Raw genomic sequence first — 16071 nt, forward strand, 5'->3', positions numbered from 1 at the left:
GATGTTGCAACAAAGTTTCAAAAAGTATTTGAGAGATTAGAGGATGAGGACCCACATTTCAAACTAGAACTTAATCATGGACCTCCTACCTCTCAAGATTGGAAAGATGCTCATGTTTATACACAATTTTTGCAAAAGTTTTATGATGTAATTGTTCGCTTGTCTGGTTCTTTGTATGTCACTTCCAACTTGTACTTCACTGAAGTTTGTGGTATAGAAAGTGCCTTAACTGAATGGGGAAAGAGTTTAGATCCTTCTTTGAAAGCCATGGCAATAAAAATGAAGACTAAATTTGACAAGTATCAGGGAAAAATTGAAAAAATAAATATGATGTTATTGATTGCTGTTGTGTTAGATCCTCGTTATAAGTTGAAGTATGTGAGGTTTTGTTATTTTGAAGTTTATCAACCTGCCATGGTGAGTGAGCTCACTCAAAAAGTAAGAGAGACTTTGAATAACATTTTTAATGAGTATAAACAGTTTGAAACAGTTGCTTCATCTTCCAATGAAATGGTTCATGAGGTAGACATTGTTGATCAAGTAAACATTGGTGCAAGTGAGCACCAAGTGTCTCTTATGACAAAATTTCAAAAGATTTTGGAGGAAGAAGAAGGTGATGGAGGAAAGTCAGAAGTAGATAGGTATTTGGAAGAATCTTGTGAAAAGGAAGTTGTAAACTTTGACATCTTAAGTTGGTGGAAGACAAATTCTTCAAGATATAAAATTCTTTCTCAAGTTGCTAGGGATATTTTGGCCATTCCTGTCTCTACTGTTGCTTCTGAGTCTACTTTCAGCACAGAAGGTCGTATCCTTGACCAATTTCGTAGTTCTCTTACTCCAAAACTTGTTGAAAGTTTAATTTGTACACAAGATTGGTTGCGTGCTTCACCATTGCCACTTCAGATGGAAGAAAACTTTGCAGATTTGGAGGACATAGAAAGAGGTAATATAATTCTAATATTCAATTAATGATTTAAATTTCATTCATGTATTGTGTTATTTTTTACTTTAAACTGAAATTATTTTTTTTGCAGCTCTAACCAATGTTAACATAGCTACTGGAAAGTGATTTGGTCTGCTGAAAAATCACCTATTACTGCTGCTGTTGTGTTGCTGCTGCCACTGAGCTGTTGTGGTGCTTTTGTTTGTCATCCTTAAGCTGTGTTGCTGTCAACATGCCTTTGTTTGTTTATTTGTTTTTGTCTAAAACTACTTTATATTTGTTTGCTTAGAATTTGTGGAAAAGGGAAATGTAATGTTTACTAGTATTGAATTTGGTTGTTGTTGATGTGTGTTTGCTTGGAATGGATGATGTAATGTCTACTACTATTGTTGATGTAATGTCTACTACTATTGTTGATGTGTGTTTGCTTGGAATGGATGATGTTTGCTTAGAATGGAGGATGTTTGCTCCAGTTTATAATGGAATGGATGTTGTTTACTTGGAATGGATGTTGTTTTTACTTGTATTGTTTACAGGTTTACAGGAATGGAGTTGCTATTGGAATGGAAATGCTAGTGGAATGGATGTTTACTTATATAATATTGTTTATAGGTTTTCAAATAGGATGTTTACTTATATAATATTGTTTACAGGTTTATCACTCAAATTATATTGTTTACAGGTTTATCACTCAAATGAAAATGTAATGTCTATATTTTTTTAGTTATTTAATTATTTAAATCCGTGGTCCTAAACCGATCCAATCCGTGTTTCAACGGATTGGTTCGGATTGGTTTCACAATGTAAACGGATTGGATTGGTTTTAATTTTTCAGGAACCGTAGATAACGGATTGGTCCTGGTTTTCTCCCAATCCAGACCAATCCGGTCCATGCTCACCCCTACTATTAGAGTTGCTCTATTAAGTGTCTCTAAAGCACTAGTTAAGATGTATTTAATAATGTATTAACTTATATTGATTTTGATGACTTTCTAGTTATAGTTACTTATTAAATTGATTAATTTCTATTTTTAGCTACTCATCAATTGAATGAATTAATTATTGAATGTTTTAATGACTTTTGAATTTGTATAAAACTATTTTATAATTAATATTGAGTTATGCTAGACATTTCAAATAAATTACTAAATATTTTACCAAATCTCTCACATGGGTGTGAGATCCATACGAATCACATGTGTGTGGGTCCACACCCATGTGAGAGGTTTGATCAAACATTTGGTAATTTATTTGGGATCCATAGCATTTTCCATTAATATTTTACCTATTCATATGTATAAAAATAATAATTTCACAAATTTCAAAACTCATTAAATGTAATAAAACATAAATAATTATTCCTTATCAACTGCCTCGCTTGTTAGCATGATCCTTAAGCGAAAGAGCTGTTGGAACAATCTTTTGTGTAAAATAAATAAATTGAAACAAATCAAACAAATAAAATAAATTACGAACCGAATTTATTTTATAAAACCGAATAAATATTTAAAAGATCAAGTCGAGTGTGTAACACTCTGTCCTTAAGACAGATTCGTCCCGCTATGGTGCTTACGGATAAATGGCCTCTATCTCCCAGGATACAATGATCTTCCCAAATTGTAGTAGCACTCTAAATAATTTGTACGACGAACCAAACTTGTGTTTTATACTCTCAAAGTATTCCCTAAAAAATTAATATGAAGAATTATGCAAAGAAAAAGCAAAACCGGGAAGGGGACTATTTTTTCTGGATGTTTTTGTTCAACCCAAATCTGCTAGAATAGGCCTTGACTTATATAGACTCGAATAGGTCTGTTTTTTGAATGGAAAAGGTACAAAACAGTTTGAATAGATGCAAAACTCAAACTGTCAAACAGTTTGAATCTGTCTAAACATAACTGAATCTGTCTGGTGCTGGAACGATTTTTCAAACTGTTGGAACAATTTGTCCATTGCTGGAACAATTTTCAAACTGTTGGAACAGTTTAATCTAGACTGGAAGAGGCACATTCTTTGGAAAAACAAAATTTGAATTCAAATTTGAATTAATTTCAATTTGAAATTCAAATAATTTCCTATAAGAATTTGGAAAAATTCAAATAAAATTTGTCCAAAAAATTAATGTTAGAACTGACCCGACCAACAACCCACACCCGCGCCCGGCTCAACTTAGCTGACTGGACGAACGGCGGCAGCGGCGCACGTGCGTGTGTGGTGGTTTGAGCCAAGGTTCCATTTGTCCATAACTCCTCCCTTCTACAAACTTGGAGTGCCCCTTGGGGCCCAACCCAAGTGTTGTCACCTAGAACTTATATACACACATAAGTTCTCTTTACGTTTCAATGTAGAACAAGCCTTACAAGGAAACCCACATTAAATTCTTGAATTGTCCATTCCACGAACCCAAAAACGATGTTAAGTTCCCATTCACTCATAAATGGTTTTGACAAACCGTCTTCACCATGTGACTTGCCATGCAGTAAGGAACATGTCACCTCTTTGGACCCATCTCAAAAGACGTGTGGACCCCACATAACTTTGGAATCAAAGCTAGCCCAAAATAAGCCTATAAAAACTAAATTTTCCAACAATCCTCCACATAAATGGAATTTGACGGAGAGAAAATGCAACAACATAATCTAATTACTGAGAGTACAGAAATTGGAAATATTCTGCAAATGATAGGTAGCTTTTGGCTTTGAACCTTCCCTTATAAGACACTATCGGATCCACTAGCTAGCTAGTAAACATGATGTCTTAAACTGTTCAGCCGTTTGTGTAAACCAAGACAATAGAACTCACACAAAATATCTCCAGACATAGTTTGGTTCTCATTATTGTGTTCATTTTGACCCTGAACAACCTGGTCTTTCATGAGTGCTCTAAAGACTTGTAGCCCTTCTCAAATCTCATAGAACCAACCCAGTTCACACTCATATAGGTGATTTTTATGATGAGTATCTTGCCATACTCCACTAGGTATACCTAGATATAAGAATCATTAAAAGTATTAATTAACCTAAAACGTTGCAGACATCACTATTTCATCATAGAAATGGGTAGAAGTTTTGACCCCCAGTGATCCTTTTGAGTCATACACAACTCGGTTGTCCCTTTGAACCTAGATCTTGCGATCTCCAATCAACTAGGTTGGGTTGCCGTTGTGGTAACTCTTATTTAATAGGCTTAAGTCCCATTTCCCTCGATGAATTCTCAACTAACTCTTTTGCTAACCCTTTGATTAGTGGATCCACTATATTGTCTTTAGACTTCACATATTCAATAGAAATAATTACATTAGAGAGCAGTTGTCTCACGGTGTTATGTTGACGACGAATGTGTCGTGACTTACTGTTATACATATGACTCTGTACTCTACCAATTGCTGATTGACTATCTCGATGTATGCATATAACAGGCACATGTTTTGGCCACATTGGAATATCTTTAAGGAAGTGGCAAAGCCATTATGTCTCTTCCCCAGTTTTTATCTAAAGGTATGAATTCTGATTCCATAGTAGACCTAGTAATGCAAGTCTGTTTGGAAGATTTTCATGCCTCACCACCAAAAGTAAAGACATACCCACTAGTGGATTTTGAGTCTCTAGTATCCGATATCTAGTTTGCGTCACAGTATCCTTCAAGTACTGCTGGATATCTAGTATAATTAAGCCCAATGTTACAAGTAAATCGGAGATATCTTAGAACCCTTATAATTGTTTTCCAGTGTTCTACTCCCGGATTACTCGTATATCTACTTAATTTACTTACTGCATAAGCTATATTTGGGTGAGTGCAGTTCATCAAGTACATTAAGCTTTCAATAATTTGGGCATACTCTAATTGAGAAATACTTTCATGTACATTCTTAGAAAGAAACAAATTAACGTCCACAGGTGTTCTGGCAAGATGATCATCATCTTTGCTGAATTTCTCAAGTGTTTTCTCAATGTAATGAGATTGTGACAAAGCATGAGCTTCTGATGCTTTGGTAATTTTCACACCAATAATTACATCAACAATCCCCATGTCTTTCATGTCAAAATGTTTATTCAACATTTTCTTAGTAGTTTTAATCATGTCATTATTACTACTTATGATAAGCATATCATCCACATAAAGACATACTATAACATAGCCTTTGTTTGTATTTTTAATATAAACACGTTTGTCATATTCATTAATTTTGAATCCATTTGACATCATTGCCTTGTTAAATTTCTTATGCCATTACTTTGGTGCCTGTTTTAAACCATATAATGATTTAACCAATTTACACATTTTCTTTTATGTTCCTGGAACAGAAAATCCTTCTAGTTGTTCCATGTAAATTTCTTCATCTAACTCACCATTTAAGAAAGTAGTTTTCACATTCATTTGATGAATTTCTAGATTGTACAATGATGCAATAGCAATTAGCATTCTAATGGATGTTATTTTAGTAACCGGTGAGTATGTATCAAAGTAATCAAGACTTCTTTTTGTCTAAAACCTTTTACCACAAGTCTTGCCTTGTATTTGTCAATTGATCCATCCGTTTTCATTTTTCTCTTGAAAATCCACTTGTACCCAAGAGGTTTACAACCTGGTGGCAGATCCAACAATTCCCAAGTGTGGTTTTGCAGAATGGATTCAGCTTCACTATTTACAACTTCTTTTCATAAAGGAGCTTCAGGATTGGACATCGCTTCTTTAAAAGTTAAAGGCTCATTTTTTAACAAAAATGTTAGAAAATCAAGACCAAAAGATTTTGAGGTTCTAGCTCGTTTACTACGCCTAGGTCCCTCTTCCTCATTTTAATTTATCTATTGCTCTTATTCTTGATCATGTTCTTGATCCTGACTAGTAATAGCATCATGAGATCTTTTGTTAGTACTACTCTCTTGTCCAGTTTTATTTGGAAACACATGTTCAAAGAAAGACACATTCTGAGATTCAATAATAGTAGTTACATGCATTTCAGAATGTTCTGATTTATGAATCAAAAACCGATATGCACTACTATTCTTAGCATAACCAATGAAAATGCAATCAACTTCTTTAGGACCTATCTTAGTCTTTTTAGGACTAGAAATAGCCACTTTAGCCAAACACCCCTACACTTTTAAATATTTGTAGGATGGTACTCTCCCATACCACAATTCATAAGGTGTTTGATTCACTTTCTTTCGGGGTACTTTATTAAGTATATAATTAGCAAAAAGTATTGCTTCCTCTCACAAGTTCTGAAGTAATCCAGAATATATTAACATGGCATTTATCATTTCTTTTAAAGTTCTATTTTTCTTTCAGCAATTCCATTTTACTGAGGTGAGTAAGGAGCAGTGGTTTGATGAATTATTCCATGTTCTTTACAAAACTCACCAAAAGATGATTCACATTTACCACCTCTATCACTTCTAAGTTTCTTAATTTTCTTACCAAGTTCATTTTCAACTTCATCCTTATAATGAATGAAAGTTTCCAAAGTTTCATCCTTGGTACGAATTAAATAAACCTAGCTATATCTAGTATAGTCATCTATAAAAGTGATACAATACTTTTTTCCACCTCTAGTTTGAATTGTTTTAAAATCACAAATGTCACTATGAATTAATTCAAGTGGTTCTGTACTTCTTTCAATTGAATGAAAATGAGTTTTGGATAATTTTGCCTCAATGCAAATTTCACATTTATGATTTGAATCAATGTCAAATTTAGGTAAACATTCTGTTAATCATATTATTTAATTTTGATGATGTCTAAAATATTATTTGTAACAATTTGAATTTTTTAATATACATATGTATTTGACCCAAAATATTATCTTTTTAAAAGAAATATATATATATATATATATATATATATTTGTTAAATATTAGTTAAATAAAAATATTTTTGAAAACTTTACTATTCACTTTTTGAAAATTGAGGCTGATCACTATTCACTTTTTGACCAAATTAAAAATTGATTAATTATATTATTTTGAAAAATTTGATATTGATGGGTTGTCTTGTGTTGACAAAATTAATATGGAGTGGTAGAATATATTTAGTTTAAAATCTCTACAACATATACAATATTTTAAAGATGACATACATTTTCAGATCCATCATAAATATCATTTAAAGAGATTTTTCTGTATACAAATATTTGATTAGAACATTATATATATATTGCATATAATATAAATAGAATACATCACGTGCGCTATTAAATTTTTTACATTACATCGATTATATCATATTAAAATCAAACAAGAAGAAAAAGATGGAGTTATATATATATATATATATATGTGTATATATATATATATATATTATAAACTAGATGGAGAAAATTATTTGTTTGTTTAAAAGTTGTGAACTTTGTATTAAATTGTCTACAAAAATGGTAGCTCCATGTTTGAAAAAACAAAAAGAAAAAATCAGTCTTATTTTTTTATCTTTTCTGACTATTCAAAATCAAGGAGTGTGCTTATGTAAGCGATGACATCAAGAGTGTGCTTATGTAAGCCATGACGTCAGGAGCGTGCTTATGTAAGCCATGACGTCAGCAAGGAGCGTCCAACGGGTATATTTTTGTGTATAAATAGAAGTATTGGATGTAGAGAAAAATCAAGAACTTGAAGAGAAAATTTTCTGTGAGCTCCAAATTGTATTCTTCTCTTTCACTTTCAGATCTAAGTCTAGCTTTTGTTCTTACACTTTCATATCTACTCTTTGTGAGAGAATTATTGTAAAAGTGGGTTCAATTACCACTTATTCTTATTCCTTATTTTTGTGAGAGATTTTGTAAGGGTAAGGCATTTAATGTTGAGTGAGGCTCAATAGATAAGAGTAAGTCCTGTGCCAAATCTACAAGCTTGGTGGTGTATTTATTCAATTGATAGTAAAGAAATTGTCAAGGAGGTTCCTTGGGAAGTGGACGTAGGCCTGGCGTGCCAAACCACTATAAATCGCAGTGTTTGATTTTCTCTCTCTATCTCTTCTACTTTTATATTGATAATTATTATTCTGTTTTTTTTTATTTATTAAAATTCTGAATATTGTGTTATTTTTAATATTGTGAAATTTTTAATAACCCAATTCACCCCCCCTCTTGGGTTGCCTATCTGGGATAACAATTGGTATCAGAGCCTAGACTCTAGTTTTTGTGACTTAACTGTCTTAGAGTAGATCATGGCAACCCCTAGTTATTCCTTACCCGAGGGACAAGCATCTAATAGGCCACATCTATTTAGCAACACAAATTTTAGCTATTGGAAAACTAGGATGATCATACATATTCAATCTAATGATTATGAATGTTGGAAAATTATTTGTAATGGTCCAAAAATTCCTACCAAAACTATAGATGGACTTAGGGTACCAAAACCTGAAGATGAGTGGGATGAATCAGATACTAGAATGGCCCAAATTAATGTCAAAGCTACAAACATGTTGTACTGCGCCTTAGATGCCAACGAGTTCAATAGAATTTCCACATGTAAAACCGCTAAAGAAATTTGGGACAAGCTTATAGTGACTCATGAGGGAACCGAACAAGTTAAAGAATCTAGAGTCAGTTTGCTAGTCCATAATTATGAACTTTTTAAAATGAAGCCTGATGAAACTATTCCTCAAATGTTTACTCGTTTTACTGATATTATTAATGGTTTAACTTCTCTTGGCAAAATATATACTAATGCTGAAATTGTAAGAAAAGTGCTTAGGTCATTGCCAAAAAGTTGGGAGACAAAAGTCATTGCCATTACCGAAGCCAAGGATTTATCAAAGCTAAGTCTAGATGAGTTAATGGGATCTCTCTTAACTCATGAGCTCATAATGCAAGAAGGAAAGGAAGAGGAGGACAACAACAAGAAGAAAGGAATAGCCTTCAAATCCACCTCGAAACATCAAGAGGATAAGGAAGATGATTCAGATGAGGATGAGGAAATGGCATTCATCACTAGAAAGTTCCAAAGGTTTGTGAGAAAGAAACAAGGTGTACGAAATTTTTTCAGAAAAGACTTCAACAACAGAGATTTTCAAAGAGGAGAAAATCACAAAAAATCTGAAGTAACCTGCTATGAATGCAACAAACCTGGACACTACAAATCAGAATGTCCAGAACTTAAGAAAAAATTCAAGAATGACAAAAAGAAAGCTATGATTGCAGCATGGGGAGAAGATAGTGATGAAAGCGACACAGAAACCGAAGTTTGCAAAAACGAGGTTGCTAACCTATGTTTAATGGCACTTGGAAATGAAAATGAGGCAAGTGACGAATCCTTTACATTTGATGAATTACAATTAGCTTTTGATGAATTACATGCTGAATTTAAGAAACTTAGTTTGAAAAATAATTGTCAAAAGAAAGTAATTTCAAATTTATCAAAAGAAAATGAATCATTGATTTCCAAGATAAATGTTTTAGAAAATGAAGCCATGAAAATGAAAAAGGAACATGAGATTTTAACTCAAAAAGAGTCTTCAATTTCTGAAAAACATTTAGTTGTATTGCAAAAAGAAAACGAGTCTTTAAAAAATGAGCAAATTATTTTGAAAGAAAATATTGAAGACTTGAAAACTACTCTTTCAAAGTTCACTCAAGGTAGAGAGACTTTAGATAAAATTCTTAAAAATCAAAACCGTACTTTTGGTAGAGCCGGAATTGGATATAAACTTTTTCAAAAGTAAAAACTGCCAAAAATGGTTTTGTATATGCATCTTCTAATCACTCTCATCTCACATGTCATTTTTGTGGAACAAAAGGTCATATTTCACCTTCATGTCCTATTAAAAGAAATCCTTTTGCTAAAATAAAAAAGATATGGGTTCCTAAGGATATCTCAAGGGTGTCAAATTCTAACTTTTATGGACCCAAGAAAAAATGGGTACCAATAGAGAAATCAAATTTTTGTAGGTATGTTTCAAGACAAAATCCAGTAACGATAGATGGTATCTCGACAGTGCATGTTCGAGGCACATGACTGGAAATAAAGCTATGTTCGCCACACTCCAACCAAAGGATGGCAGATATGTGACTTTTGGCGACAATAGCCAGGGTAAAATCATTGGTGTAGGAAGTATTGATAAAAATCCCTCTCCTATTATTAAAAATGTTTTATTTGTTGAAGGTTTAAAACATAACTTGCTTAGTATTAGTCAATTATGTGATAAAGGTTATAGAGTTATTTTTGAGAAAACTCATTGCACTATTGAAAATACCTTAGAAAACAAAACTTTATTTGTAGGTTATAGACATGAGAATGTATATGTGTTTGATTTACATGATTTATCTTCTCATTTTAACATTAAATGTTTATCTGCTATAAATGATAATAGTTGGCTTTGGCATAGAAGATTAGGACATGCTCATTTTGATTTAATTTCCAAACTTTCAAAAAATGAGTTAGTCATAGGTTTACCAAAAATTATTTTTGAAAAAGATAAACTTTGTGATGCATGTCAATTTGGAAAATAAACTGGAATTTCTTTTAAATCCAAAAATATCGTTTCAACTACTAGACCGCTTCAACTCTTGCATATTGATCTATTCGGACCATCTAGAACATTAAGTTTATGAGGAAAATCTTATGCCCTTATTTGTGTTGATGATTACACTAGATATATATGGGTATTATTTTTAGCACACAAAAATGAAACTTTTTATAATTTCTCAAAACTTTGTAAAAGAATTCAAAATGAGAAAAATCTTAATATTTGTTGTATTAGAAGTGACCATGGTAGAGAATTTGAAAATGATGATTTTATTAAGTTTTGTGATGACTTAGGAATAGATCATAATTTCTCAGCCCCTAGGACTCCTCAACAAAACGGTATGGTTGAAAGAAAAAATAGAACTCTTGAAGAAATGGCTCGTACTATGCTTTGTGAAAATAATTTGCCTAAATATTTTTGGGCGGAAGTTGTAAACACTGCATGCTATGTTATAAACCGTGCCATGATTAGACCTATTCTTAAGAAAACTCCTTACGAACTTTGGAAAGGTAGAAAACCTAATATTAGTCACTTGCATGCTTTTGGTTGTAAATGCTTTGTATTAAATAACAATAAAGATAATTTAGGAAAATTTGATGCTAAATCGGATGAAACTATATTTCTTGGTTATTCTATGTCTAGTAAAGCTTATAGAGTATTCAATAAAAGAACTCTACTTGTTGAAGAATCTGTGCATGTTGTTTTTGATGAATCTAACGATATTATTTCCAAGAATCTTTTAAGTAATGATATTGTAGAAAATCAACCAAGCATGGAGAGCATTTATAAAAAGGAAAATGAAGAAAATCCATTACGCGAACATGACGAAGAAATGACAATAGAGAAATTTCAAGAAATATATGCTCTTCCAGAAAATGACTCAAATCTACCAAAAGAATAGAAGTATGCTCATGGCCACCCCAAAGACCTCATCATAGGTGATGCGGCAGAAGGTATAAAAACTCGTTCCTCTGTTAGAAATATTTGTGGTAACTTAGCATTTGTTTCACAAATTGAACCAAAATCATTTTTAGAAGCTGAAAATGATGAAAACTGGATTTTAGCAATGCAAGAAGAATTAAATCAATTTGAAAGAAATGAAGTTTGGTTTTTGACCCCTCGACCTAAGGATCATCCCGTTATTGGTACAAAATGGGTTTTTCGAAATAAAATGGACGAATCTGGAGTTGTTACTAGAAATAAAGCTAGATTAGTAGCTCAAGGCTATAATCAAGAAAAGGGAATTGATTTTGATGAAACTTTTGCACCAGTTGCTAGACTTGAAGCTATTAGAATGTTACTTGCTTTTGCGTGTTTTAAAGATTTTAAATTATATCAAATGGATGTTAAAAGTGCTTTTTTAAATGGGTACATTTCGGAGGAAGTCTATGTTGAACAACCTCCCGGTTTTGAAAATCAAAAATACCCGGATCATGTTTTCAAACTTTCAAAAGCCTTATATGGCTTGAAACAAGCTCCTAGAGCATGGTATGAAAGATTGAGTAATTTTCTACTTGACAAAGGTTTTTGTAGAGGAAAAATTGATACAACACTTTTTATAAAAATCAAAAAGGAAGATATGCTAATCGTTCAAATTTATGTTGATGATATCATTTTTGGTGCTACTAATGAAAATTTGTGCAAAGAGTTTGCTAAAGACATGCAGGGTGAGTTTGAAATGAGTATGATGGGGGAATTAAATTACTTCCTTGGTCTACAAATTAAACAAACTAATGATGGAATCCATTTAAATCAAATGAAATATATCAAAGATCTACTCAAAAGGTTTGAAATGGAATCATCAAAGCCTGCAGCAACTCCAATGAGCACATCGATAAAAATCGACAAAGATGAGTAAGGTAAACCCGTAGATGAAAAGAAATATCGAGGCATGATTGGTTCTTTACTTTATCTTACTGCAAGTAGGCCCGACATAATGTTTAGTGTTTGTATGTGTGCACGTTTTCAATCCGCACCGAAAGAGTTACACATCACCGCAGTCAAACACATTTTCAGATATCTTGTCGGCACTCAAAATTTGGGATTATGGTATCCTAAGGGAACCACCTTTGAACTTTTTGGTTACTCAGATGCCGACTTTGCGGGATGTAGACTTGATCGAAAAAGCACTAGTGGCACTTGTCATTTTCTTGGACACTCACTCACCTCCTGGTTTTGCAAAAAACAAAAATCAGTGGCTCTGTCAACTGCTGAAGCAGAATACATTACCGCCGCTGGGTGTTGTGCACAATTGCTTTGGATGAAACAACAACTTCAAGATTTTGGACTTCACTGTGATCATATTCCTATAAAATGTGATAACACAAGTGCCATTAACCTTTCAAAAAATCCTATTCAGCACTCACGCACTAAACACATTGAAATAAGGCATCATTTTCTGAGAGAACATGTACTCAAAGGTGACATTGAACTCGAATTTGTGCCTACAAATCGTCAATTAGCTGACATTTTTACCAAGCCTCTAAATGAAGAACAATTTTGTTATATTAGAACTGAACTTGGTATGATGAATACTCCTATATAGTGTTTATATTTAAAAAAAAATAAAAAAAAATAAAAAAAAATAATAATAATTTAATAATAATAAATAATTAAATAAAATATTTCTAATAATAATTATAAATAATAATAATAATAATAAAATTATATACATATATTTTCTCTCTCTCCCGTTCCGTCTCTATCTCTCACCCACTCTCTCCTTTACTCTCTCTTTTTCTCTTTCTCTTGCTGTCTCGCTCTCCCCTTCTTCCTCATACCCTCAGCCGACTCCATCTCCACCCTCACCATAGCCTACAACCAACTCCACCATCCATTATCCACAAAATCATCCATCACTTTCATCACTATCACCATCCACCCAAATCCCTCACCAATCTTCCAAACTCCACCACTTCTCTACCCGAAATCTGCATCACCATCTTCACCGATTCATCAAGTTCCATCACCGATCCATCAAGATCCGTGAATGATCCATTAAGATCCATTGCCGATCTACACAAATTCGCCACCGATCTACCCAATCTTCTCCATTTCTTCCAATCATCAAGGTCATCACCGATCAACATGTTAAAATTCTTGTTGCACTGTGTTATATTTTTTTACTTGTTATATGTGCTCCAAATTCTCTTAGATTTAATAATGGTTGCTTCAACCTTGTCTGAAGAAATTATTTTTATTTTTATTTTCTCCTTTTATGCTAGTGCATTTGGTGTAATTGTTTATGGCCAGATCTTAATGGCCCTTGGTATTATAGATTGGTAATTTGTTTCTTCAAATTTATGTAATTTTTAGTGCATTAATTCAGGGGGAGACTCATATATTTTGAGATTAACAATCATTATAAAAATATATATATATATATAAAAAAAGGGGCATGTGTATATTCTGTGCATAATTTTAGGGGGAGTGTATATATATATATATTTTTACTCCTTATCTGCCATACTCCTTATCTGCACCAACAAACAAATTTGTTTTTTTTTTTTATACATAGACAGAGTTAAAAATAAATAAATAAAAAATTAAATTTTAATAATAATAATAACAATAACATAAATAAATAAAAACGGAAGAAATGCTCGAAATTTTATTTCAGAAAACGAAAATATTACTCGATTACATGTAAATTTTCAGAAGGCTTCACAAATTTATTCTTTTTCACTTCTCTCAACAATTTTTCATGAGCCTCTTTTACATGTCTCTCTCTATTTTCGATTTTTGTGAGTCTTGGCATTATCACCGTTGCATAATAATGCACTGCATTCTCCAACTGTGCATTTTTCCTTTTTAGCTCTTTCTTCTCCTTACACATATTCACTACTTGTTGTTTTAACAAGCACACCTCATCTCTCCATTGCTGATTTTCTTGTACTCTTACTTGTAATCGTCGCGCCATATTGGAAACTGCAGTCATGGCCTGTGTACTAAGAGCCATAGTATTATTAATAGCATCGAAATCATTTCGATTACCAATAACACTAGAACCCTCATTTACAGGCATAACATATGCCTGCGTCACTGGTACTCTCTCATTTGCCTGCATTACAGGCACCTCATGCAGGTCCGACTCATTGATAGCCAAGGTAAGGAATGACATGATTACAAAAGAAGCTAAAACAATTTTTTTCTCAAACACTTGATGGTTTTGTATCTGATCTGTGTTACTTTTTATACACTCCGTTGATCCATTACTCAATGCATATCTGCTATATCTGCTCAAATCTTTTGTTTGTCAATATTTCCTGCGCTCGAGATGCTCCAAAATCCCCATACTGATTCCGACAAGACAGACGGCCCATTATTTTATTTTTGGCCACTCCGATTATTGTATCAAATGTGTTTGTTTCTTATCTTCATCTTTATTTTGATGATGTCAAAGGGGGAGAAAAAACATATGTGATTTTGAAAATTATATGTGATTTTGAAAATTATATGTTGCAGGGTTATCAAATATTTTGTCAATTTTTTTTTGTGTCAAATCCATACAAATATTTCCATCATCAAAAAGGGGGAGATTGTTAATCATATTATTTAATTTTGATGATGTCTAAAATATTATTTGTAACAATTTGAATTTTTTAATATACATATGTATTTGACCCAAAATATTATCTTTTTAAAAGAAATATATATATATATATATATATTTGTTAAATATTAGTTAAATAAAAATATTTTTGAAAACTTTACTATTTACTTTTTGAAAATTGAGGCTGATCACTATTCACTTTTTGACCAAATTAAAAATTGATTAATTATATTATTTTGACAAATTTGATATTGATGGGTTGTCTTGTGTTGACAAAATTAATATGGAGTGGTAGAATATATTTAGTTTAAAATCTCTACAACATATACAATATTTTAAAGATGACATACATTTTCAGATCCATCATAAATATCATTTAAAGAGATTTTTCTGTATACAAATATTTGATTAGAACATTATATATATATTGCATATAATATAAATAGAATACATCACGTGCGCTATTAAATTTTTTACATTACATTGATTATATCATATTATAATCAAACAAGAAGAAAAAGATGGAGTTATATATATATGTGTATATATATATATATATATTATAAACTAGATGGAGAAAATTATTTGTTTGTTTGAAAGTTATGAACTTTGTATTAAATTGTCTACAAAAATGGTGGCTCCATGTTTGAAAAAACAAAAAGAAAAAATCAGTCTTATTTTTTTATCTTTTGCTGACTATTCAAAATCAAGGAGTGTGCTTATGTAAGCGATGACATCAAGAGTGTGCTTATGTAAGCCATGACATCAGGAGCGTGCTTATGTAAGCCATGACGTCAGGAGCGTGATTATGTAAGCCATGACGTCAGCAAGGAGCGTCCAACGGGTATATTTTTGTGTATAAATAGAAGTGTTGGATGTGGAAAAAAATCAAGAACTTGAAAAGAAAATTTTCTGTGAGCTCTAAATTGTATTCTTCTCTTTCACTTTCAGATCTAAGTCTAGCTTTTGTTCTTACACTTTCATATCTACTCTTTGTGAGAGAATTATTGTAAAAGTGGGTTCAATTACTACTTATTCTTATTCCTTATTTTTGTGAGAAATTTTGTAAGGGTAAGGCATTTATTGTTGAGTGAGGCTCAATAGATAAGAG

This window comes from Camellia sinensis, chromosome 1, assembly GCF_055761805.1.
Source record: "Camellia sinensis isolate YWXY chromosome 1, ASM5576180v1, whole genome shotgun sequence".
Taxonomy (NCBI): Eukaryota; Viridiplantae; Streptophyta; class Magnoliopsida; order Ericales; family Theaceae; genus Camellia; species Camellia sinensis.